The sequence below is a fragment of the Adiantum capillus-veneris genome, chromosome 6 (assembly GCF_014529385.1).
Source record: "Adiantum capillus-veneris isolate H3 chromosome 6, ASM1452938v2, whole genome shotgun sequence".
Classification (NCBI taxonomy): Eukaryota; Viridiplantae; Streptophyta; class Polypodiopsida; order Polypodiales; family Pteridaceae; genus Adiantum; species Adiantum capillus-veneris.
This window is the reverse complement of record NC_140936.1, coordinates 122,495,536-122,523,355: the sequence shown is the minus strand read 5'-3', so window position 1 is coordinate 122,523,355 and position 27,820 is coordinate 122,495,536. Positions and strand designations below refer to the sequence as shown.

The 27,820-nt window shown below is 44.8% G+C and overlaps 1 pseudogene across 5 annotated transcripts; it reads left to right on the top strand.

Moving 5' to 3' along the window:
* Positions 1 to 27,819, top strand: LOC147456193 (protein RMD5 homolog pseudogene; annotated as a pseudogene). Of its 5 annotated transcripts, none has more exons than XR_015188443.1 (4): positions 3 to 162; positions 235 to 286; positions 25,563 to 25,834; positions 26,153 to 27,819. The product of XR_015188443.1 is annotated as a protein RMD5 homolog pseudogene, transcript variant X4 (transcript). The 5 variants fall into 5 exon arrangements; XR_015188442.1 differs by having other exon boundaries at positions 25,491 to 25,834; XR_015188441.1 differs by having other exon boundaries at positions 1 to 286.
* Position 27,820: the final 1 nt, after the last annotated feature.

Here is a 27,820-nt window from a genome sequence, read left to right as displayed (position 1 = left end):
AACATGACTTGGATGTTGAAACGATGCGCCAGAATAAATAAAAACCTAAGCTTAGGAGTCACTCTTCTTTGCCCCCATTGGGAAAGTCTCAAGTTCTAGCCTATAGGCGGATCCAAAGCATCGAACAACTGTCGTAAGGCAGACGGAACCTTGATCACATAGGTAATAGAGTCTTGAACGATTGAGAGAGAGAGAGAGAGAGAGGGTTGCTGCTAAAAGGCAAATCGCTGCCAGAAGAAGGTGCAGATATCAGCCGCAGTGGTTGCTGAACAGAAGTCCATAGTCAGTAAGTTCTCTCTCTCTCTCTCTCTCTCTCTCTCTCTCTGTGTGTGTGTGTGTGTGTGTGTGTGTGTCTCTACGCAACATATCCCAAAGTTAGTTGGTCACGCTTGGCAATGCTTTGATCGACATGTTTGCCAAGTGTGGTGCGGTGTACTTTCGAAAGAATAACAAGTTGTTGAGGGAGGTCGTGTTTGAGAGTGTTCACGTGAGACATGATTTCTGGACATAGAAGCAAAGAGCAGCAAGCTCTGGGTTGTTATGGGGAATGTGGAGGGAAACATTATGCTTGGCAATGCTTTAATGTTCTCGAGGCATGTAGTTACTCGGGCCTGCTGAATGTGGTTTTATAACATGCGGAAAAAGTATGGCAGTGCAAAGAACAGAAGAACACTACACCTGCATTTTAGAAAGAAGTTATGACTACACTTACATTTCAAAACGACGTTGACATTTATGCCATGTGGTGAACTTTTGAAAGCACAATGAATTCTTAAGGAGTTTTTTCTTTGGGATATGTTCCCTTGAATGCATCATTGCTCACTGGATGATTGTCAACACATCAAGGGGAAGCTTCTCTCTAGAGGCAATCTTGAGGTCTGCACTTAGGATGTAACAGGCAAGGGCTGGCCAAGGAAGCTTTATAATATTCTCAATACATGCAACAAGAGAGGAGCTCCAAAGGCTACCACTTTTCTTAATGTTTTCACAACATTTAGTCGCGACTCACTCTCATGTCTTGGATGCGGTCTCTTGACATGCATCATATGTTGAGAGTTTTGGAGGTCTTCTCCGGGTTTCTTGTCTTCTTTTGTGGTTTTTCTTGACCTTGTGAGTCCTTTTTAAAGTCTATGCATCACGGGGGAATTTACCAGTTTTTGTTTGGTATGGCCACTTGTGGGTCTTTTCAATGGGCGTCCTGGTTTTCTATTGTTGACCCTTCATATTCTACAATTATGGATGGTACATGTCACACTTCCCCTTCCCTATGTAGGGGTGGTGTCAATATGCTTGATTCCCCCAGAAATACACCCCCATCATGGAAGATTGTGTAAAGCAGTGAAGCACCCTTATTGTGCAGAGATTGTTCCGCAGGGCTTGTTCTCTCCCCCCCCCCCCCCCCCCCCCCCCCCCTTCCCCCCTTCTTCTCTCTTTAGTGTTTTCCTGTCTTCTCTTCTCCTCTCTTTCTCCCCTGTGCTCCCACATTACCACACCTTCTGAGATGGTATAAGAGCCACAGCTTGACGACCCTGGCCTTGCAATCAGTAGTGCGAGAAGAAGCTGATGGCACTGCAGGATTTTAGCCATCAAGAGAGTGACTTGTGGTTCCGCTTTTGTCGTGAGAAATTTGCGTTTTGTGCTTTGATTTGATGGGGATCGGGGAGCACCACAGACAGAGAGTGAGAGAGAGAAGGAGACACACACACGATGTGGGTGGGGAGACTCTGAAGTGGCAGCTCCCCCTATACAGTATACTCACTATAAGTATAGGGTAACAGTGGGCCGGCGCCCATGACCTGGGCGACCGGTCAAGGCACATAGGCCTTAACCCCAATGACCCGGGCGACCGGTCAAGGCACATAGGCCTTAATCCCAACAACCTCCCACTTAAAGGCCAATGTGCCTTTAAGCAAGATCTACTAGTGTACAACTAATAGAAGGTGAGAGATTCTCTCGACCTATGCCCACTGACTCTCGATGAGCTAGTGCATCCGGCTCTACTGATAGACAAACATCCTGCTGCGGAAGCCACACAGAGCTAGCTCCAAGCTCTGCAAATAGTCTACAAGAGCTCATGCACTCGTGCAAGTATCGGTCCAATACTTACAAACCTCCCCTATGCTCTATGCCGAGATCAGTCATCGAACAACTAATCAACCCTGCTGCAAATGCTCCCACTGCAGCTGCTATGTCGGGCCTCGAGATCAGTATCTCGTACATGAGGACACTGAACGTTGATGCAACCCTGGCAACCTCTGCCACCTCCAACTCAGAACTCAACTCATGGTAATCCTGTCCCCTATCATAGAGACCATGGCACTCTGACTCCGAGCTCTGGAGTGACTCCTCGTGCCCACCACATATCACATGTGTACCAAGAGTATCCATCTGTCCTGAATCTGCATCAAGCTCTGGCATAAGCATATCAAGAAATGACTCCACAATAGCTGACATCTCAGCATCCATGCGAGTCATCTCTGTCATCACCTCTGATGACTCATCCTGCTGTGACTCACTAGAGCTGTCCCGCTCTACCTGTGCATCCGTAGACGCAACCTGCACAACAAAGTCACTGCTCTGCACTCCATGCAAAGCATCCTGCAACCCACAAGCAAAAGAGACTCGCCTGCTCTTTCGCTCTCTACCTGGCTGCATGATCACAGAGACAACACCGTCTCTCCCGTGATCCACATGCAATGGGTAACCTGTATCACTCCTGGCACCTCTCGCAATCACTAGCGAACCCAGATGCAACGCAAAACATCGCTCAAGCAGCGATACCCGACATCCACTATCCCGTAACTGTCTGACTGAGATCAAATCCCGTCTCAGATCTGGCACATAACGCACATGACACAGGGTAAATCTCATACCAATGGGCAAGGACAAACATACGTCTCCTGCACCCTCAATGTCATACACAACACCATCAGCCATGTGCACACAACCAAGTCTCCCACTAGAAAACGTGCTAAACCACTCACGATGCGACGTGACATGGAAAGTAGCATCTGAATCTAGTAACCACTGTGAAGACAATGTGCAATCCGATATGCAATCCGTAGGCATAAGATCGTCTGAAGACAAGCTAGATGTAAATGTGACATCGCCGTCACAAGCATACTCAGTAACCACCGTACTGATCTCACTAGCATCTGTCGTGCCCAAATCTGCATCACGCATCTGTCGCCTCCGTTGTCTCAAACGCTTGAAACATCGACGCCTAATGTGCCCTCTATGTCCACAATGCCAACATGTCAAGTCTCTACGCCGTCGAGACTTGTATGTGGGATCAATCTCTCCCATGGACATAGAAGTGGGACTATACTCCCCTGTAGACATGGATGTCGCGTACATAGCATGTAAACTCTGACATAAAGCATGAGTTGTAGTCTCCCTCGAGACCTGCCAGTAAACAGACGCAACCAGATGCAAACAAATCGTAGACATGGCTAACTCATCAAGATCCTGCCAATCATCATCACGCATAGAATTGGGCTTCGCCGATAAACCACGCAAGGGTTTATCCTGCCCCAAATCCGTCAATGCAACAAGCATATGTTCCTTCCAAGCAACAAAATCTACACCATCAAACTGTGTCAGACCATAACGTTGGAAGTCAAATGAAAAATCAGTCATAATGCTCGCAAAAGAGCAACCAACAATGAGTAGCAAATGTCAACCAAATCAGCCCTAAATTGGCTCGAATCGCATCAACAAAAGTCTGCAAATATGGCTGTAAGATATGGCTGCAAATCAGCCCCAAAATTCAGCTCTTAAACAGCTGCATAAACAAGTCACAAATGTGTCCCAAATCAGCCTACAACTGAGCCATACATGGACACCTGCAAAGAGGAAACAATGGCTGAAAATTCAGCATCCAAATAAGCCCTCAAACCTGCCTGTAAACTTGTAAACCTATAGCTGAAACCTGCTGAAAAACCTCAAGCCATTAGTGCTCGAATCCGGCTACCTAGCTCGTAGCCACACAAGCATACATCACAATACTCACTCTTGTGAGTGTGCCAAGATAACTGTACGCCTGTCAAACCGTGAGCTAATCACCAAGCCCACACTGTGCGGTATCGATGCATACACACACACAAATCTCCCACCTGCAGAGAACACCGCACGCAAATGCTGAGTGCAACCCGCAATCTCTACCTAGATCGCATAAATGATACGCATAAAACTCCTGGGAAAATTTCGCCAGAGTTTCGTCAATAAAACGGCCACAAAACCAGTAACCAAACTGACTGCACGCTCAAAACCATGAGCAACCAAAGCGCATCAAACCGCACTCCAAATGCATGCACCAATCTCCACACTTTGCATACATCATTGCAAACACCTGCAAATCTAGTACACAAATATCTGTTCTACCTGTGACTGCCAAAAAACATGCTCGAGGCATACATTGCCGAGCTCAAAAATGCAATCACATTAGTCTCCCTGAGCATCAAACCACATAAGGCATACATCGTATCCTCCCACCTGTGAGGAAACTTGCAGCAAATATCACTCTCACATCTGAGAGCAAACCATGTGTGGAATCCTCGACACACAATAAACAACTGCTGCTGCAGAAAATTCAGCGTTCAGAATTTTAAAATTCTGATATGACGAGCGCGTCCGGAGCATGCCAAAACCCCAAGGTAGACTCCTGGATCATATTTATCCGAGTCCGGGTGTGAAAGCTATGCCAAAAACAGTGTTTTTGGGACCCGAGAGTGCACAAATAAACTTGCTGCTGTACCTGCTGTAATTCAAAGCATAATTTCAGCAAATAGACATCACCATCGCATCCGGAGCGTGCCAAAACCCTGACCTAGACTCCTGGATCATGTAGATCTGACTCTGTATGACGGAGCTACGCAAAAAACTGCGTTTTAGAGCCCGAAAATGGCCAAAACGAGCTGCACACAGTCTTGAACCTGCTCCTGCTCCACTCTGCGTGATGCAATGTCCTCTATACAGTATACTCACTATAAGTATAGGGTAACAGTGGGCGGGCGCCCATGACCTGGGCGACCGGTCAAGGCACATAGGCCTTAACCCCAATGACCTGGGCGACCGGTCAAGGCACATAGGCCTTAACCCCAACATGATTTTGTCTCGAAGAACCTTGATAACCTGCATTTTTTGGTAGGAATTGGGCGTCTATGAGGTTTTGTATTGAAGGCAAGAAGGGTATCTTGTGCCGTGGTTTGTGCCAAATACCTGCCCTTTACCTTCCCTGATTTCAGCCAACCAGCAAGAGTGTTTTGTGAGCTGCCCTCCTATTGGCTGAAAAACACATCATCAATAGCACCTCCTCGTGCTCATGATCCAATCAGGGTTGTCAGGCCTCGTCAAAAGTGCACCACGAGAGAATACATTGAAGAGAGAAGATAGAGTGTGGCAGGGCACAACTCTACAAACTCAAGAGCGCACAACACTCTACACAAGTGCTACAAGATGCCAAAATGGGGAGGCCCCCCCCCCCCAAAAAAAAAAGAAAAGTTGACGGCACCAACCTTTTAATCATGTGGAACATTGGGAAAACCCAAACCTTCTTGTCAAGTAACTCCTGCCACTTCGCATCACACTAGACCTACTCAAATGCGCCATAGAATGATCCCCTCGATTATTAATTTTGTCGTCTCCACCCACGAAAACTCTCCAAAATCCTTCTCTAGTGCCATGATCAAATGACTCCAATGCCACAAGAAAATCCTTCCTAGATAGGTAAAAGGGCTCAAGGTTGCATCGATTTTTCATAAAGAGATCTCCAATCTCCTCTACAAGGGGCACATAGATCGGGCCACATAATAACATAATACGCCATTTTTGCGCTTCCCGTTCTCACTAATCTCCCATTTCCTCGTCCCCACACAGTCGGCCCGTTTCGAACCCCTCTTGTGGAAACAAGATTCCCCTCTAAGCCCCGTCTTTGTTCCTCATCCCTATTGTTTGGGACAAGTCCCATGTTTCTATGTCAAGCTAAGATCGCCACTAGATCAACCCCATCCACACTAAGTGGCATGCGTTGCCGGTTGGGAGGGATGATAGGATCGACTATTGAGGTTGCACACGTGAATCTCTAGGGACTTTGGAGCTATGACAAAAAGCTACACGGAGCTATGAGTTAAGCCCATGCCCTATGCTCTGCGAGCTACATGAGCTAACCATGTGCATTTGCAGCGCTTGCTAGAAATTAGAATAGGTGTGAGTCACGCTGAAAGGCAATTATCACATCTGCGTGAGTTTATAAAACTGGTCAAGTTTACAATTCCATCGATTTGACACCCGAGACTCGCGCCAACTTGCAAGGTGAGTTTGCACGCGTTGTGATTGTGTTTTTGTTGTGAAGATTGTCTCAGATCCAACGCTTTTGCATTGGGAGGGGGCTGATTGGAGTCTGCTGCGATTTTGTTGCGATTTTGTACCTGTGGTTGTCGGTTGGTAGACGATCGAGGAGTGTTGCTGATATCGTACGAGGAGTTGGGTGAGATTTAGGCTGTAGTTTGAAGACAAGAAGGTGATCCGAGAGCGACAATTAGTCCCCAATAACTCTATAGGCTTTTAGCCAGCCGCTTGGAGACTTTGTTTGGTGGAGGAGGCTGGTTTTAAACCTATTTTATGCGATTAGTTTGGATGTACTTGCAATTAGTTTGGATATTCCTTTCGATGCTTGCAGGCTTGAAGCTCGGTTTGCACTTGTCTGCTTTGCGACCTTGAAGTGTCTTGAACTGCCCAGTGTGAACCCAATATTTATTTTGGCTTTTAGGGATTTATTTCACTTATTTGTCAAAGTCTGGGTAGGGCAATTTACTGAGGTTTGTATATAAGAAACCCTTAGCCCCCACTGTATTATCATTTGTTATCTCATTGCCTTGGTCGATTGGTTTATTGCATCTCTCTCTCTCTCTCTCTCTCACCTTGGTCTACACGCTTTTGCATCACCGACTTTGACATGGTATCAGAGCTACAGATGGCATAGACCTTGGCGGAGCGAGGCATCCCGGAGGAGGAGAAGAAGAAGAACTGGCCATCAAACCAGCCTGCGTTTTCCCCTTGCTGGCCTTGGCATTTTTCATCTGCTGCCTAAAACGGAGTCGCTGCCCTACACCGCACCTCTTCTCTGCACGGAAACTGCCCCCTCTTTGGCTTAACGTTTTGAAACGCACAGGCCTGCTGCGTGTTCACGTCCGCTTGCACAGCAGAGTGCCTTGCGTTTTGCCCTGCTGCGTGTTCACGCCTTGTCTTCGCAGCAATCTACCTCCAGCAGCCAGCAGCGTTTTGAAAGGCAACCCCATGCTGCCGTGCTTGCGCGAAGTTAGAATGCTGCTCACCTGCGTTTTGAAACGCAGCAGTAATTCCCCGGGTTGAATAGAAAGGTGAGTGCGGCAAGTGCGGAGGAGGTGCGAGGTGGAGGAGGCGCAAGGCTTTGAAGCGGTCGGGGAGCAGCAAAGGAGGGTGCGGACAACCAACTAAAAGCTATGGAGAGTAGATCAACCTTGGAGTTAGCGGCCTATGCACTGGTACAATTTTCAAGGAGACCACCCAACTGTTTGGCTTGACATTTTGAAGTTAAAGGCAAATGGGTGAGTTTGATTGAGGACAACGGCATGGGCAAGCTTGACACGGATGGCAGTACCAGTACTCAGTTAGCTGCCTCAGTACCCGAGAGGTACGTCCACAATTATGATTGTGATTCGACGCTTTGTTTGGCTCGGGAGTTGGAAGCCAAAGGCAAAAGCAAGAATTCACTTGAAGACAAAGTCAAAGGCAAGTTGGACAGAGGGTACGGTAATAAAGACTTGATAGAGGAGATCGGCATGGCACACATGGCGGTGACCACAGTGGCCTCGATGTGAGATTTCTGGTCAAAGTGAAGGTGTCACCACTAGCTTCAGCCAGAGGGAGGCTTGTGAGTGGCAGAGAGGGGCAGACAGTGCTCCCTATGATTGATTTGGACCCTTGTGTAGGAGTTCAAGTTATTGGTGTTTGACCCGTAGGTTGGTGTTAGGTGCAGCGGAATGAATGTTTGAACTTTGCTCAAGATGAGTGCTTTGAACTGTGCTCAAGGGTTCCTTTTACTTACGGAAGGGAGAGCCTTCTGTTCCTTTAGTGAGAGAGTGCAATGGACAAAAACAAAGTGAATGGACACAGTGAATGGAAGTGCATGAGACTGAGAGATAGAGAAGATAATACGACACCAGAGACGTTGTAAAACCCTCCTCCGAAGGCCCCACTCTCTATGGCAAGAGCGGTCTAATGATTGCACAAATCTCTACAATGCTTGGACTTGCCGACGATGTGGACGACGATGAGGACGACGACGAGACGGGTAAAATCTGAAAATGCTAAGGGCTGAAATCTGCAAATCTTCTATCTGCTGAATTCCGACTCTATGTCGATGATGATGTCGATGGCGACGATGCGACGACGACGCGCTCAAAACGCAGATGCTGAAATCTGCGTTTTCCGGGCTGAAACTGTAAACCTTGCGGAAACTGACCGTGCGGCGAGGAACTGCTGCGGGAAGGTGTGATCTGCGATGTCTAAGGGCTGAAAACTGAAAATGCTGGGGTTTCTTGATGATCTGTCGTAGTAAATCTGCAAAACTCTGGGGCTGATCTGCAAATAAAAAACGCTAGGGCTTAAAATGGCTCTGCTGTCGCCCGATGTCTTGCAAATGCAAAACGCTAGGCTTCTTGTTGATTGAGTCTTCTGTTGCCAGGAACCTGCAAGAGCAAAAACACCGGCTGATGTGGTCCAAAAACGCTAGGTGGTTGTTGTGGAGCAAAAACGCTAGGGCTTGGGGTTCTTCTGAGAAGTTGCCTGTTGAGCGAGTGCTCTTGTTGCCTCTTCTGCCGATTAGTGCTAGCCTAGGTTTGCTTATATACAAACTTACTCAATTTGCCCTACCTACTTTCCAACAAAAGTCACTTAAAAATAATAAGTGAAAAATGTCAAAAATACAGAAAATAGGCTAAATGCACTGGAAAAATCCCCTGAAGGATTCTGATGGGAATGCTTATGATCATGCTGTGTGCAACCAGAGGATATGCATCTACACTAAGTGATTGGTCATGCACGGTCTGCAAACAGACTCACAAAAGTGCCGGATCACTTTCTATTCTAGACTGACTTGATTGACTGAACCCTTGTCGTGCTGTAGTTTGTCCACGGACACATAGGGTTGGATATGTCACGTGACATCCCCTCCTTTTCAAAGTGAGGTACTGGTACCGAACTGTATGGCGTCGAGGGAGATCGCCAATAGCATCCGGAATCCTGGAAGGGACTCTTCGTCGGCCCACTCTGATGTGTGGGTCGTGCGGTACTTGAACTTCATAAAGGTCTGCAACGCTTTCTTCTTTGGGCCGTGCCGAAAGCGACAGTCTTCTGTGGCTCCTTCAATGCTTCAACTTCGTCGAGAGTCATGCTTCTTTCTTCTTCAAGAATCTCCATGGCTGAAAATTCCTGAAACCATTTCCAACACAAAACCATGAACATACCTATTCCATGTAAAGTGAGTGGAAAAAATCTTGTCTTCCTCAAAGACTGTGCATGCAATGTAGATGAACAAATAGACGGAGTGTCAAACCGTTCACCACACACATGCAAACCATGAGATTGAATCTTTCTCTTACTAATCATGCGAACACATAATACTTCCTGTGAGGGTTCTTTGGACCTAGGCTTGAGAGCCAAGATCGGTTCTTCCTCAAGGGGGTGCTTTGGACCTAGGCTCAAGAGCCAAGATCGATCCTTTGTGATTGATCGAATCTGCAACGAGGTTAGCTTCGCTAGAAAAAGCATCAACTAACTCATCATTCTTGTGAACAATCACGTCATCTTCATGCAAATCATCATGCTTGTGAGAAATCACATCTTGATCATGCAAATCATCATGCTCATCATTATCATCCAAATCATCATGCTTATCATTGTCATTCAAATCATCATGCAAATCATGTGTGTCATGCTTGGGAGAAGAAGAGTCTGAGAGAGTCTCCTTTTCTCGAATCTCTTGCATCTGTGCCTGCACTTGAGAAAAGAGTCGCAACAACTCTTGCATGTGTCGCGCTCGCTCATGCTCACGCTCTATGGCTGCCTGTCTTTTTGCTTTTCTTTTTGCGTGTCTACGATGCATTTCTGCTTTTCTTTCTGCGTGTCTGCGATCCATTTCTGATTTTCTTTCTTTGCATTCACGATCAAATTCTGCCATTCTTTCTGCTTGTCTTGCTTCGCGTTCTAACTTCCTTTCCATAAACATCTGGTCCAAAACCTTCATAGGAGTTAGTGCAAACCTTGACGTAGATGGGGAAGGGGGAGGGTTGGGAAAACCTCCTGGTGGGAAAATTCTTCTTCGCCTCTCTCATGCTCATCACCTCTTAGCGAAGTAGCCATTCCGCTTCGAGTAATGACTATCCACTGTGATCTTGGGTTCCTAAGTTCACGAGGAACTTGGGTTCTTGCGGTTCTTGGGTTCTTGAGTTCTTGAGGTTCTTGAGGGTCTTCGTTTGCTTGCAATTTGTGTTAGAGAAAGATCTTCTCTTCCCCTGAGTTATGCTCTTTTTTGCGGGCGCACCCCTTGGTGGCCTTGCGCTCACACCAAGGTTGCTTTTTCCCACCTCACGTCGATTGGCCGGCCGCTAAGTGCACGGTCCGCTCTCAATGAGTGAAAAGAGGCACAAGGGGAGGCTTGACAAGCCCTTCTTTCTTGGGATTCTTGTCACTCTTCAAAAACACGATTAGAAATCGACACGCCCAAGCGAACTTGGGTTCGTGCGACCGCAACAAGCAAAAAAAAATTTCTTGTGATTCTTGTGGTTCTTTCCTTGAGTGATACAAAACACTGCCAAAGCTTTGATACCAATGTAAGGTGCAGCGGAATGAATGTTTGAACTTTGCTCAAGATGAGTGCTCCGAACTGTGCCTCAAGGGTTCCTTTTACTTACGGAAGGGAGAGCCTTCCATTTCTTTAGTGAGAGAGTGCAATGGACAAAAACAAAGTGAATGGACACAGTGAATGGAAGTGAATGAGACTGAGAGATAGAGAAGAGAATACGACACCAGAGACGTTGTAAAACCCTCCTCCGAAGGCCCCACTCTCTATGGCGAGAGCGGTCTACTTATGATTGCACAAATCTCTACAATGCTTGGACTTGCCGACGATGTGGACGACGACAAGACGGGTGAAATTTGAAAACGCTAAGGGTTGAAATCTGCAAATCTTCTATCTGCTGAATTCTGACTCTATGTCAATGACGATGTCGATGTCGATGGCGATGATGCGACGACGACGCGCTCAAAATGTAGATGCTGAAATTTGCGTTTTCCGGGCTGAAACTGTAAGCCTTGCGGAAACTGACCGTGCGGCAAGAAACTGCTGCGGGAAGGTGAGATCCATGAGGTTCGGGACTTGATCTGCGATGTCTAAGGGCTGAAAACTGAAAACACTGGGGTTTATTGATGATCCGTCGCGGTAAATCTGCAAAACGCTTGGGCTGATCTGCAAATAAAAAACGCTAGGGCTGAAAATGGCTCTGCTCGCCCGATGCCTTGCAAATGCAAAACGCTAGGCTTCTTGTTGAGTCTTCTGTCGCCAGGGATCTGTGGAGCAAAAACGCTAGGGCTTGGGGTTCTGCTGAGAAGTTGCCTGTTGAGCGAGTGCTCCTGCTGCCTCTTCTGCCAATTAGTGCTAGCCTAGGTTTGCATATATACAAACTTACTCAATTTGCCCTACCTACTTTCTAACAAAAGTCACTTAAAAATAATAAGTGAAAAATGTCAAAAATAGGAAAAATAGGCTAAATGCACTGGAAAAATCCCCTGAAGGATTCTGATGGGAATGCTTATGATCATGCTGTGTGCAACCATAGGATATGCATCTACACTAAGTGACTGGTCATGCACGGTTTGCGAACAGACTCACAAAAGTGCCAGATCACTGTCTATTCTAGACTGACTGAACCCTGGTCGTGCTGTAGCTTGTCCACGGACACATAGGGTTGGATGTGTCATGTGACAGTCGGAGTTCAAGGCACATGCATCTGGCAGGGAACCAATCAGGCATATCAAAGACACTATGGATAGGCGCGCCAATTCATTATTGTTGGTCGGATCATGGACAGGATGTGTTCCAGAGTTCATTATCTTGGAGTGTTATATTTTGCATGTGATATGTTCACAGTTCACGAATGGGGATTATTGGACGTAGTCTTGTCTGCAGTTCAGATTTTCTACAGAGGCAACCGATGCTCAAGATGGCATTTCTTTCAGGTACAAAGTTGAGGAGAGCAACACCGAGGTGTATCCAGTAGTTTGCAGTTGTTGGGGTGTCCATGGTAGCTTCTTCATTGACTTGGTTTCACTATTGATGTCCACTATGAGCTGCAGAGAGGGTGTTAAAGTTTAGGCATCTCAAGTGAACTGCCTAGTGTGAACCGAGTATTATTTTGGCTTTTAGGGATTTATTTCACTTATTTGTCAAAGTTTGGGTAGGGCAGTTTACTGAGGTTTCTATATAAGAAACCCTTAGCCCCCATTGTATTATCATATGTTATCTCATTGCCTTGGTTGATTGGTTCAGTGCATCTCTCTCTCTCTCTCTCTCTCTCTTTGCTTTCTCACCTTGGTCTACACGCTTCTGCATTGCCGACTTTGACAAAAGAATGTTGTGGAGAGTTCTCATGATGAAGACATAGAAGAAGTATACGTAGACATAGTGGATGATGTTTTGGAGTGTTTGCGAAAGTCTACTCATACATAGGGGTTGCAGGAGGGTACTTGAGAGGAAGGTTCTGGTGTTTTTGATGTTTCCATGGCATTAAAAGCTAGATGCCACCAACTACTAGGATTGGAAGGTGCTTATTGAGGCAGTATTTGAGACCCATGACCTTATCTCGATGATGCATGACAAGATTGAGCGGCCAAAGGCTCCTATAGATGGGTCTCTTACTCCAAGGAGTTGGAGAAGTTTGCAGAACAACTTAATGCAAGGACTCGATCTTCATCTTCCTCATTTGGAGGGACGAGACTCGTGTTCATGTAACTTAGCGGCATGTGTTAGAGTTCAGATTCTTGTCTGGTGGTGGCTTCAGTATCTCCTAGGAGCAAACTAGGGAGTGGGGGCTATTTTGTGGCTATGCCTAGCCGTATTTGAGGTAAACGTACTTTTTCTCGTCGATGCACTCCACAATGTTGTCCACCCGATAGATTGACATGAGGTGGGACCCCCGTTCCTAGGGTTTCTCGAGGTTAGAGTCTCTAGTCTTCTGTAGGACATCACTTGACATCACATGACAGATCACATAAATTCATTCCAAATCTCAGACCATGATTAATCGGCAACGTATTTAGTAATCACATCTAGATCTAATCGGGACCTCATAGATGCCCAATTAACTGATCCTTATTGCAATCATGTCTATAGAGATTTATGAGACCGAAATGCTGCAATCATTTCATCTTTCAGTTCTTGCATTCAAACAAGTCAAGTACAACATTTTCGGGAATTCCAGTTCATAAAGTCATACAACAGACTATTGTCAGCCCAGTAGTATCCCTGAAACCCAAAGGGACATCAGTGACTCTATATCAAAAAATCGGGGTAATGTGTTGACAAAGGAGCGGAGCGACTCCCCTCTTGTGCAAGCCCGCTGCACTAGATTCATCCATGCGGAAATCGGGCTTCTATTGGAGTAGACTATGCTAGATCGAATGCTTCAAGGTAAAGTAATGCGTGTACATGCCCAAAATGGTGGGCTAAAAATATACAGAAAATATATCTGCGAAGCTCTCGAGTAGAGCTACGCACTGGAAACTGTTTGGAGGAGATTGAGAGTGATCTGTGGGTATTTACCTCCAACACTTCATAGGAGTCACACCCTTGCCGGATTGCAAATTTTTTGATTCCAATGCCTCTGTGGAAGAGCCGAAGCAATAAGCTGAGGTAAAGTATCCTTAGGATGCAACTCTGTGCCCTTTTGGTATGTAGGAAGAAAGCCTCCAATGAACTTTCTCTTCTTCTCGGCTTCAGTGATAGGCAAAAAACCGAGAGGCTTGTAGCAAAGCTTCCCAAAACTTCTCTACATATTGAAGAACCTTCTTGCCCTTTGATTGCCCAATTTTGTCCCATCTTTGATTAACGGTTTGCATTGCATTGGAGGTAGGAATTGAGCAAAGAAGCATTCTTTAAAGACTTTCCAATTCTTGATTGGTTTAGGTGATAGTTTTACGGATATCCACAAATGTGCAGCTGTACCTTTCAAAAACATACTTACATGACGAAGCATCGATGTTTTGGTGAAGAATGCCAAAAGAAATATCAAATTGGGCAACAAATGCCAACACTCTGCTTGCATCATATTCACCGTAGAATGCATCTAATTTCATGGATTTATTCCGAGGCTTGAAGTCTTTGGGCTCCATGGATTTGTTTGCATCACTAGTGTTGCAAGTCCCAATGACACGTAGATGGAGCTGTTGGCTGATGCATTACTTCCCCTTTTGGAGGAGGTATAGGCAGCTGAAAATCACAACTTTGCACTCTAAATTGCTCTACATGATCACCCATTTGTGCAGGAATGTGTTCTCCCACTTTATCCCTATCAAATGCATGCCTCAAAGAACGTTTTACATGGGACATGTGACCAGAGTGAATATGCAGCTCAATACTTGATTGATGCTGTAACAAACTTGGGCACCTTGTCACAAAGTGATGACGTGGCGGACATCAGAAACTCTAAAAATTCTTGCAAACCCTAATTTTTGCCAAAAACCCTAATTTCCGAAAATCATGGAGGTGAAAAAAGCATTTTTTTGGGTTTTTTTGTGGGATATTTTTGAGCGACGCAAATCTCAGCTTTTGCTCTCATTAAGAGAGAGAATTTGCTTTTGCTTTCAGAAGCTCTCTGTGAGAGGGGGAAAAGAGCTTTTGCTTTCTAGCTTTTGGGGCTCTGCTTTTGGGCATCCCTTGTAACCTTTAAATAAGTGGTGAGGGTCTCACTTCTCAGAGCATCTGGACGCAGAGTTTGAGAGTGAAACCCTAACCGCTCTCTTGTACTTTGATGATTTATTAATACAAAAAGAAATACCGAAAGGGGCGCCAGTCTTTGGGGCCAATATCTCTAGGCACGGAACTCCGCCGGGCCAGTGTAAATCTATTGTGATCTGTGAATTGTTTAGAAGTGGTTATTTGGTGCTGTCGTGATTGATTCTTGACTTGGAGTGTCCAAGTCTGTTACAGTGGTATCAGAGCACGGCCGATTTCTCTTCTATGGGAAATCCGATACCCAATTTTGTTTCCCTGGCACCTATGGCTTCACGCAAGGATCAGTCGACTCCCTCTGCATCTGGAGATGCAGGCTGGGATCACAACGAAGATTCAGGCAGAGAGTATGGCCCGCCTCGGCCTACTCAGGCGGAGAGACAAGAGATGGAGCGCCGTCAATTGATCGGCGATGCAACGAAGATGATGCTCAATTTTGCGAAGAATCCCAAATTTTCAAAATATATGAGCGAGACTTCTTTTCAGGAAGTGCATGAGTAGTGGCAGAAAACCACTACACCACCCCCGAAATCTGCTTTCAAGAAACCTTCTGATCCCAAACAATATTCAAAGAAGGAACTAGAAGAGGTGGTTAATGCAGGGATTGCTCAGCTTTTTGGCGCACAGAAGAAAGCCAAAAAGCATGGCAAAAAGCAAAAGAAAAGCACTGACTTTCCAATATTAAACTTAGCTCTAGTAGAGGTGGGCAATGGCATTGGGTGGACGGTTAAAAAAAAAGGCCGTGCCTTGTGGAGACGTGGGGAACAGTAATTCCGCTCGATGCGGGAACGTCCTCGCTACAAAGAAAGAAGCCAAGCCGGGCCGCAGACCTTGAAAATCCAAACTACTGTATAAATCTTTACCACGAAAGGACAACCTGCTTGGGGGGGTTTGCCCTCCCATCAGAGACTCAATGCGGGATATCTATCACTCCGCGGATGGCTCGTAGGTATGACAGATAAAGATAGCTGTTTTGGCATCATGCTCTAAGACGCAAGTACGGCTGAAGTATCCTTATTGCGTAAAGCAAGTACGATCCATGGTTTACTACGTTATGTCAGGAAGATGCTTGATGTAGGGTTTGTCGATGCACATAAGATCATGGAAGTGTATTAAATCGAAGGATGCTAGCTAAGCCATCTGCTATAAGAATAATTGGGAAAAGTTTGAACTGAGAGATTGGATTCTCCAGAGCAAGGGAAAAGCTTTGTGACAGGGTGATGGATAAAGGTACAGTCTAATCCATACGGAAACATATGGCGTATAGTATTGAGTGAACATAACGCTGCTGAGGCTATTTAACACATGTGCTATCCCCCTTTGAGTAGTATAACCAGTTATTCTGGAGGAGCTGTTGATTTAGCCATTTTCAGTCCCTACCTATTAGGTGTTTTCTCTATTTTAGGCTTCATTAATTTTCTAACCATTACCTTAACACGCGTGGGCTTGGAATGACCATGTATAGATTACTTTTATTTGTTTGGTTTGTTTTAGTGACATCATTCCTACTTTTACCATTCCTTCTCGTGCGGGCAGGTGCAACTACCATGTCATCAACCGATTGAAACTCTAATATCACTTTTTTTGACCGTCCTGGAGGAGGGGACCATATCTCATACTAGCATCCTCCTTGGCTCCCTGGTTATCTAGAGGTTCATATCCCCATTCTATCAGGATTTGGTATCATTAGCTACATTGTTTCTACTTTCTTCAGAAAACCTGTTTTTGGTTATTTAGGCATGGTGTATGCCATGATTAGTATTGGAGTTCTCGGATTTACTGCTTGGGCTTATTATACGTTTAGTGTAGGCTTAGACGTGGATACACGTGCCTACTTTACGGCGGCCATCATGACTATCGCCGTGCTTACTGGAATCAAGGTTCCTAGTCGGATTGTTATCATGTGGGGAGGCTCGATATAATACAAAACACTCATGTCATTTGCAGTAGGGTTTATTTCTCTGTTTACTATAGGAGGACTTACTGGTATAGTTTTGGCTAATTCCGGGATAGACGTTGCTTTATACGATACTTACTACGTGGTTGCATATTTTTATTATGCATCTTTTATGGGAGTTGTTTTTGCCTTATTTGTAGGGTTCTATTATTGGATAGGTAAAATGCCTGGTCTTTAATACCTAGAGACTTTGGGTTAAATTTATCTTTGGATTACTTTCTTTGGAGCGAATCCGACTTTCTCTCTCATGCATTTCCTAGGTCCTTCGGGTATGCCATGTCGCATCCCTGATTATCCAGATTCTTACGTTGGATGGAATGCTTTAAGTAGTTTCGGCTTTTATGTTTTCGTATTGGGGATCCCTTGTTTTTTTATAGTAGTTTTTAAAACTTTGAGCGATGGGAACAGGTGTGCTCCAAGTCCTCGGGCTGGTGAATAGAATTCAACCATATTTGAATGGATGGTCTACAGTCCTCCAGCTTTTCATACTTTCGAAGAACTTTCAGCTATCAAGGAAACCGCAGCTGGAACTATTGAATAGAACATGCCTTGATTCCTTAAGCAAGAGTTTTTGCTTGCCTTTCTAGTTCCGGTTACGCAAATTACTTTGGCGTTTGGCCGCGTGTCATCATTGGGTCTTCCCTAATGAAGGTTATTTGGGTCGTCAGTCGACATTTGACAAAGCAAAGAAACATAAGAAGCGTGTTCGATTTGAAGGAGTACACAGTTCTTCTTCTTCTTCTTCTGACAGTTCTTCTAGCTCCTTGGATTTGAGCGAAGAAGACAGAAAAGGTAAAAAGCAAAGCAAGAAGCAACGCTTCGGAAAGGGCAAGAGAAAGGCAAAGAAGTCTAAATCTCGCCCAGAGACTAATAGTTCTACTGAGGACTCTTCTACAGACAACTCAGATTGTGATGACGGAAACTTTTAAGCGAACAAGAAGAATTTTTTATAAAGCAAACCAGTATGACTTTCTGTAAGATAAAAGCAAGAAAGTCCGAGAGTTTAAGGAAGGTGGACAGTCAATTAAATTTGACACTTTCTCAAGATACTCAGATGCTTCGAATGCTTTGTCTTTTATACAGCAGTTGGACATCGCTTTCGCGGGAGGACGCTACTCAGAGTACTCTAAGATTCGCAGAGCTGCCTCTTGCTTTAAGGGGAATGCTCGCACTTGGTGGTCCACTCTTCTCTTAAACAAGACTGCGCCGGTTAAATGGCTGAAATTTAAGAAGCTTTTTATTTCTTCTTGGTTGACGCAAGAATATGAACGAGATGTACGAGCTGCATGGAACCATCTTCGGATGACCAAGAAAGACACAATCAATGCTTATTGTGAAAGATTTTGGATCTCTTTTCTACCCGCCTCTTCATTCAAGAAGATCTGCTTCAGAGAACAGATTGAGCGGTTCACCTTGGGTCTACCTACAAAGATCCGAGATCACTGCTTGGAACAGAAGTCAGCTTCTATTCAGGAGTTGATGAGTCATGCGAAGCGGGGCTTTGCCATTCACTCTGGCAGTCTGACCTACCCCACAGATGAGGCCATGACACAACGAGCCGAACAGACTTTTGGGAATGAAAGTAGAAAGAAAAAGGGCAAACCAGAGAAAAAGGATGCACGACCCAAGCTTACTTCTGAGGAGAGAGCTCGCTTCATCAGGAAGTGTTGGATGCGGGGAACATGGACATATCTTCGCGAAGTGCCCTAAACAGGCACCGAAAGAACAGAATGATAAGAACGACGATAGGCCTGAGAGTTCGAGAGCAATTGAGGAACATGGCAGAAAAGGCAGATAAAAAGCAGAACTGGTACCACATGGCGTGGGACCTGAACCGAATTAAATGAATGAAAGTACAAACTTTGCCGCTTTTGGGGCAAAGTGAAGGATCAGGAAGCTCTTTTGAAGGAGCCAAGGCCAACTTCTTTTCACTTGGAATTGGCGGCTCGATTTGGAATTACGCCCGACAGACTGACGCCACAGGCGGAGGTAGTTAGACTGGCACCCGGATGGGATGTTGCTATTACACCGAGCATTGGCAAACTTCGTTTGCAATGACAGGGTTGTTCAGGGCATGCGAGTGACGTTCTACTCGGAATCCCTTCGTACCACCAGAACTACGCCGTGGTTGACTACCGGGCCGAGAAAGCGACTTTGACAAATGAAGGGCTCAGAGATTGTACTTAATGAACTTCAGTTTCTTTACTCATTTTTTTGGGGAGAGAATTGAACGATGGACAAAGGTTGAATATGTTTTGACGTGAACAAAAGAACGCCAAGATTTTTCTCCACACTCATGCCGATTGCTTTTTAGAGGGCCTGAAGATCAGACCATTGACTTGATACCTAGAAGCACGTCACCGAACCGGCCACCTTACCGTGTGAGTCGAGTACAGATTGAAAAGATTATGAACCAAGTGAAATACCTCTTGGAAAAGGGTCTTGTCCAGCCTAGTACTTCACCGTATTGCTCTCCATTGTTGTTGGATTTGAAGAAAGACGGATCTTGGAGAATGTGCATTGATTATAGAGCTCTCAACAAAATCACCATCAAGAACAGATTTCCGATTCCTAGGATCGATGATATACTCAACAGGTTACAGGGATCCTCGTGCTTTAGCAGGATTGACTTGAAGAGTGGATATCATCAGATCCGAATCACGTCGGAAGACTTCCACAAGACAGCTTTTTGGATGACTTTTGGGTTATTTGACTTTTTTTTGGTGATGCCTTTTGGCTTAACCAATGCTCCTGCGACATTTAACCGGATGATGGACGGGATTTTTCGAGAGTACAGGCTATTTGTTGGGACTTTCTTTGATGATATCATTGTTTTCTCCAAGAATGAGGCAGAACACAGAGATCATTTGCTTCAGAGATACACTTTTTGGGACACTTTGTCTCAATAGCAGGAGTGCAACTGGATTCGGCCAAGATAGAGACTATACGTGATTGGTCCGATTGGAAGAATGTCCATGAAGTTGGAAGCTTCTTGGGATTGTGTTCGTACTATAGGCGGTTCATACGAAAGTTTGCAGAGGTTGCTTCCCCTTTGCATATCTTGATACAGAAAGGAGTCCCTTTCTCGTGGGGATCCACAGAGGTGATTGCCTTTCAGATATTGAACAAGAGATTGACTACAAGACCAAAGTTGACTTTACCGGACTTGCAAAAGTCATTTGAAGTATTTTGTGATGCTTGTGGTCGTAGTCTGGGTGCGGTCTTGATGCAAAAGGCCATGTCATTGCTTACGAGAGCCGATTGTTCTCTAGGCCGGAGATGACAACACAGATTTATGAGAGAGCTTTTGGCAGTGATCCATGCTCTTACTTAGTGGCGACATTGTCTACTCGGAGCGGATTTTACGGTCTTTACAGACCATCAGAGTTTGCGCTACTTCTTGTCACAGAAGCAGCTTTCGGAAAAGTAGATGCGGTGGGCGAACATCTTGTCACAGTTTCACTTCCAGATTGTCCATGTGCAGGGACAGAAGAATGTGGTGGCAGATGCTTTGTCTCAGAAGCCGTTGGTTTTGGCTATTTCTGTGATACATGATAGGAGCTTCGAGGATATGGTCGATCAGTATGCCACAGATACAAATTTTGCAGATATTTTCACACGGATACGGGATGGGGAGACAATAACTGGATACTCCCTTCGGGAAGGCTACTTGATGAAAAAGACTCTGTTGTGCGTTACACAACCGTTGAGGGACAAGGTTATGACTGAATGCCACTTTCAACCTTTTACGAGTCACCGCGGCATTGCTACCACCATGAAGGGGGTAGAGAGATACTCCTTTTCGCCGAGACTCAAAAAGGATGTAGAAGAGTTGTGCACAGTATGCCAGAAGGTCAAGTTTGACAGGCATAAGACACAGGGATTGTTAAAGCCTTTACCCATACCCACCCGCCACTGGGAAAGTATTGAAATGGATTTCATTTTTGATCTCCCGAGAACACTGAATGATCACGATGATTTTCCGATTACATGGCACGTCTGAGACGAATGTCTCCGACAGAGACCCCAGATTTATGAGTTTGTTTTGGAAGGCAATTTGGGAGAACATTGGCACGCGGTTGCAGTTCTCGTCATCGTTCCACTTGCAAACTGACGGGCAATCTGAGATTGCCAATTCAGCGATTTTAGATTTATTGAAGTCTTGTATCTCGGATCAGAAGACTCAATGGGAAAAGAACTTACCTTTGGTGGAATTTGCCTACAATAACACGATACACTCTTCGACGGGGAAGACGCCATGTGAGATTGTTGAAAGTGCTGCAAAGGTTCCATCCTTCCTGAGCACGAAAGACTAGATGTTTGAAGCAGATGAATATTCGCGAGATTTGGATACGGCTTTTGCCAAGGTTCGCGAGACTTTGCAGGAGTCTCAAGAACGACAGAAAAAGGCAGCGGATCGCCATCGTCGCGACTTGAAATTGAAGGAGGATGATTGGGTGCTCTTACGTTTTGAGAAGGCGCGCCTACGAAAGAAAAAGGGAAAGGAGAGGCTTTTTCCAAAGCTTAGTATGCGATACTACAGACCTTTCCAGATCACTGACAAGATAAATGATGTCTCCTTCTGATTGAAACTGCTAGATACTTGGAGGATTCACAATGCATCGCATGTGAGTCTCTTGAAACTTGTTAAGGGTGATGTGCCTAATGATGGGGAGCCCGATGAGCAACCCGAAGTGGAAGAAAACAAGGAGATCCTTGTTCCTGAACAGATTTTGGCACATAACGATACGAAGAAAGGTAAAGTCCGAAGGCGGTTCTTGTTTAACTTCAAGAACTTTCCTGCATTTGATGCGAAGTGGATGGAGGAGGAGGACCTAGCAGATACTCCTCGGATTGTGAAACTTTACCTCGATGTTTTGGTTTAGCATAGTCTACTCCAAACGGAACCCAGAATTCAGCTTGGCCGGAGATCTGGTGCAGTGGGATGACTCCCCTCCGCTCCTTTGTCACCAGATGCCTCGATTTTGATACTAAAGTCACTGATGTCTCTTTGAGCTTCAGGGGTACTGATAGCTACGATATTCTGCTGGATGACTTTATGAAATGGAATTCTTGATAATGATACTGATTTGTTTCTTCACTTCTTTTGAGTGCAAGAACTAATAGCCGAAATGACTGCAGCATTTTGGTCTGATTGATCTCGAATAGACATGGTTGCAATAGGGGTTAGTCAATCGGACATCGATGAGGTCCCGATTGGACCTAGATGTGATTGCTAGCTACATCGCCGATAAATCATGGTCTAAGATCCGAATGAATGTTGAATGTCATGTGATGTCCTGTGATGTTTGGTGATGTCCTGTGATGTCGTGTGATGAGACTGTCGATTTTGTACATGTGCTAGATGTGTGTTCCTAGTACGTAGGTACTAACAGTCAGTGTCTGCTAAGACGGTTTATGGCTTTTGTCGGTTTTGCAGGCGTAATCGCGGCCGATCACAATGCTTTCAAGAGGGGGGTACGTCACAAAGTGATGACGTGGCGGACAACAGAAACCCTAAAAATTCTTGCAAACCCTAATTTTTGCCAAAAACCCTAATTTCCGGAAATCGCGGAGTTTTTTTTTTTTTTGGGATATTTTTGAGCGATGCAAATCTCAGCTCTTGCTCTCATTAAGAGAGAGAGAGAATTTGCTTTTGCTTTCAGAAGCTCTCTGTGAGAGAGGGAAAAGAGCTTTTGCTTTCAAGCTTTTGGGGCTCTGCTTTTGGACATCCCTTGTAACCTTTAAATAAGTGGTCAGGGTCTCACTTCTCAGAGCATCTGGACGCAGAGTCTGAGAGTGAAACCCTAACCGCTCTCTTGTACTTTGATGATTGATTAATACAAAAAGAAATACCGAAAGGGGCGCCAGTCTTTGGGGCCAATATCTCTAGGCACGGAACTCCGCCGGGCCAGTGTAAATCTTTTGTGATCTGTGAATTGTTTTGAAGTGGTTATTTGGTGCTATCGTGATTGATTCTTGACTTGGAGTGTCCAAGTCTGTTACACACCCCAAATCTATATTGTGCCGTGACACAAGAGAGGATCACTTCAAATACTTCACAACTTTATAAATTCACAGTTCAATTTGGTCGACACGGTCCGGCGTAGTTCCGTGCCAAGAGAGATTGGCCTCAAAGAGTGGCGCCCCTTTCGGTATTTCTTTTATATTAATCTTTGAGCAAAGTACAACTCCCGCAGGGACCTCTGCTCTCAGACTCTACGTCTAGATGCTCTCAAGAGTGAGGCCCTTAGGGCTCTTTTATTCTTACAAGGGATACCAAAAGCAGAGCCCCAAAAGCAATTAAAACTCAGAAGCCTTAAAGCAGTTTGTTCCAAAAGCAACTGATCCCCAAATTTTATGCCCAGTAAAAGCATTAGCGTGATTTGGGGAAATCCGTACGACAGCCAGCGCAAAATCCGGCCCTATCCGTACAGAACTGCCACGTCAGCATGTTAGCGGAATTTTCGGGGGTCCGTATTGTTGTTCGTAGTGCCACGTCAGCACCTAGCATGTGTGTTTGTTTGTCCGGGGCTTGCCACGTCACCAGTTTGTGATAGATGCGCCTTAGGATTTTCAATTGAAAGTTGTGCATTTTCCACATCATGCATCGCTTGTCTTTCTCGCATAATGTGAATTGACGGAGGGTTTCTCTCTATGCGCATCCATCCTTTGCCTCTTTGAAAAGGGCTCATGTTCAAAAGTGTACGTTTAATTATATTTTTCTTCTCTACACCTTCATGATGAGCCAAATACGCACGCGCTAGATCCAAGGGTTGCATTAGGATTTTCAATTGAAAGTTGTGCATTTTCCACATCATGCATCGCTTGTGACTTTCTCGCATAATGTGAATTGATGGAGGGTTCCTCTCTATGCACATCCATCCTTTGCCTCTTTGAAAAGGGCTCAATGCTCTCCAACAAAATTGTGCGCTCAATTATATTTTCCTCATCTACACCTTTCATGACCCTTCATGACGAGCCAAATACGCACATGCTAGATCGAAGGGTTGCATGCATATCTCCCTGGCCATATTTTCAATACTGCAATCCATGTAGGACTCCGCCTGCTTGGCTGCCATACACTTCTGCACCTGTAAATTTAAACCTTTATCTTTCCGAGAATTAAAAATCAATTCTTTTTGAGGCCCTAGAAACCCATTTACATCTATGTGGATGTACTTGCGTGCTCTACAAATGATTTAATAGTGCACCTCATCGGGAATTTACTTGCTAAAAATCAATTGGATCCAAAATGCTTCATAAATTCACATGTGCACATCTAAACAAATCATTTTCAATAGCTGTAGTCAAAATAGTTACAGTTTAGCTCCCTCAAGGCCTCATATTTAAAGGCATTGAAGCTGCTTTTCATGGTGCCTAAAATGTCCAGCTTTTGAAATGGGCGCCCAGGATAGCCCTCGGTATCAAGTTTCAACGCTTTCATATCTGCACCGTTTGAAAATTAGCTCCCAGAATAGCCCTGAGAGTTGACGCTTTCAACGGACTGCCACGTCAGCAACGTACGATCTGTGTTCTGCACTGCGTTTTGTGCTACTCCGGCTCCATCCTCTCGGTCAAGTTTGGCTGCTCCTCTTCCTTCTCTGGTCCTGTTAGGTCATGCCATGGCATTGCTTTTAGCTCCTCAAATTTAAAGGCATTGAGGCTGCTTTTCATGGTGCCTAAAATGTCCAGCTTTTGAAATGGGCGCCCAGGATAGCCCTTGGTATCAAGTTTCAATGCTTTCATATCTGCACCGAAAAGCTCCAGCGCCCAGCCCACCAATTCCGTGCTTTATATGGTGCTAAAAACTCCTGCTTTTGAAAATTAGCTCCCCTGAGAGTTGATGCTTTCAACGGACTTCCACGTCAGCAACATACGGTCTGCGTTCTGCACTGCGTTTTTTGCTGCTCCGGCTCCATCCTCTCGGTCAAGTTTGGCTGCTCCTCTTCCTTCTCTGGGCCTGTCAGGTCATGCCATGGCATTGCTTTGTGACAGAAGCTATTTCTGCATGTTGCTCTACTGAAGATAGTCCGAGGAAAGAGTGCCGGGCTGGGTTGAAGGGTTGCTTAGTATGAAAGCTTCAATCAAGAAAGTGTGATCCTAAATTACTATAAGCTGCATGTGGTGTGGTATCTCCAAAAAAGTATGTTAGTAAATGCAACCAACTAGTCTGTAGACATAGACTGAGAGGTCACTTGGTTACTGCGTGACTTTACAGTTTTTCTGAATGATTGTTCATTAGCCAGGCTCAAATTGAAGCTATTTTGACATGAAAGACCAAACTTCAGCCTGCTGTCTCATTTGTGACCATTGGTCCTTGCTGCATTTGAGTACCTTAAAGGTCGAATTAACCGATGAATTTTGCATGTTTTGGTGATTCTAGTCAAATCTATTACCCTGCATTTGGTTGCTCTTAAAGGTTGAATTAACTGATGAATTTTGCATGTTTTGATGATTCTTATATTTTTTATTTCATTAATGCAGCTGACCAGTCTTTGGACAGGAGGTCGCATGAACACATGAAATTATCTGGTTATGACATGCATTTAATTTCAGATGTGCAGCAATTTGGAGTGATTGATTATCAGGAGGGCAGCCATTCAATACAAAGGACAATCTGCAAAAGCTTTGTGACCATCGCTCTTCCAGGGAAGAGAGTGGCGTTTTCCAGCATTGTATGCAGTTAGTTAAGACGTACTAGAACAGCTTAAAGCAGATGAGTCCAAATGATATCAGCTGAAAGCTTCCTTTCTTGAAAGCTCTCTGGCGAAGTTGATTTAAGTTAAAGATCTGCATGGCGTCTTAAAAGCATATTTTTTTTCAGATGTGTAAGTGCCCAATCATATGTTTACAAAGGAGGGAGTATGATCCGATTTGATACTAAGGCTTAAAAATTTGGGCGCCCAAATTTTTTTAAAGATAATGGGAAATGTTATATTTCTCCCCTATTTTCTGTATGGCGTATGAAATTCGATTTATGGTATTTTCTATGGGTCTGAATCATACTTTTTACGGCAAATGCTGTATGCTTGGTGTATGAAACAACTATGCTTGAAAAGATCGATTAGTTGGGTAATCAAAATGGCTGCTTTGTGGTTGGCTCCTAGGAGCAGGCTGTCCTTACACCTCTCTGTTGGCTGTTACAGTTTTTCCAAGTTGTAACCAGTGAGAAATGGACCTTGAACCCATGCGGGATGCTTATGACCGGGTTTACAAAAGGCAGAAGCTTTGTGAAAATCAGTCAGAAGAAATGATTAACAGATTAGCCCATGAGATAGATGTTGCAACAAGGAAAATTCACAATGGTGCAGAGGCTGAAGGATCTGAAGTTAGACAAATCTACTCCGAGTTGCAAGTGATATTGAATGAGATAGGACCCATGAATCCGGTAGGATCAGCACAGAAGGAGGTGAACTTGGCGCTGTTGAAGTATGGTAAGGTGTTGGACAAGATCTTCCGTGCAGATCTGGCAAATGCACACATGGGAATTGATTTCAACATACACATCATCAACAGGGTCATTGCAATGCACTTTTTCAGGCTCGGACAATCTGATCTGGGCGAATGCTTCTTGCAAGAATCGCAAGTGTCCGATGCACCTTTCAAGTCTGCTTTTCATGATATGCACCATATTTTGGAACAGTTGAAGGGGCATAATTTGAAGCCAGCTCTTGTTTGGGCAGAGGCACACCATGAGGAGCTTCTGAAAAAGGGTTCTTCTTTGGAGTTCAATCTGCATGAGCTCCAATTTGTGCAGCTTCTTCAACAAGGCTCACACCTACATGCGCTTCAGTATGCCAAGGCTAATTTCAGCCGATTTGTGACCTCTCATATGGGGAAGATTCAGAGGTTAATGGGTAGCCTAGTTTATGTTGGTCGTTTGGACCGCTCACCATATCAGGATTTGGTCCAGCCCTTGAATTGGGATCTCATCGGCATTCAATTTACAAAAGATTGCTGCAATCTTATCGGTTACTCCTATCAAAGTGCTCTGCAAGTGATTATATCGGCTGGTACTCAAGCGCTTCCCACATTCTTGAAGATGGTCTCTCTTTTTGGTAACAGAAAGCATGAGTGGCTGACCTCAAAACAGCTACCCATAGAAATTGAACTGGACAAAGAGCATCAGTTTCATTCAATTTTTGCATGTCCTGTCTCGAAGGAACAGAGCACAGCTGAAAACCCGCCCATGCTTATGCCATGTGGACATGTACTCTGCAAGCAATCACTTCAAAAGCTCTCAAAAAGCAGAAATTTCAAGTGCCCCTATTGCCCTTTTGAGGTGACCATGGCGAATTGCAAGCCCATCTATTTCTAGATTGTGGACCAGTTGCAGAGATTCTTGCAATAATTGAGAGAGTCTCATTTGATACCTGCTAGATACAGAACGTGTCTTCCTAAAGGTGTACAGCTAGCATGTTCGTGCTCCCGGGTGCCTCCGAACATTCTTTGGTTCTCGATTTTCTACTTGTCGAGCATGTCAAATGTACAAGTAGTTAGGGTTCATTAGCTCATACGTTTCCAAGGGTCTGGTTTTCACTGGACACCAAGCACTAAAGCACAGGTAACACGAAAGTTCACATTTAAAAAAATCCTAATGTCGATGGTGTTGTCTAACCATCATACTAAAGGTTAGGAATTTCAGGTTGTATGATGCAACATTTGTAGGCATAGCTCTAATCTTTCATGGTGGTAGACCTATTGGGACTACACTGTTTCTTGTATCGGAACTTTATGGTGTCTGGGCTTGATCATTGACTAACCTTCACGATGACGGATATTGTGCTTTAAACATTCCAAAATCTCTCTCTCTC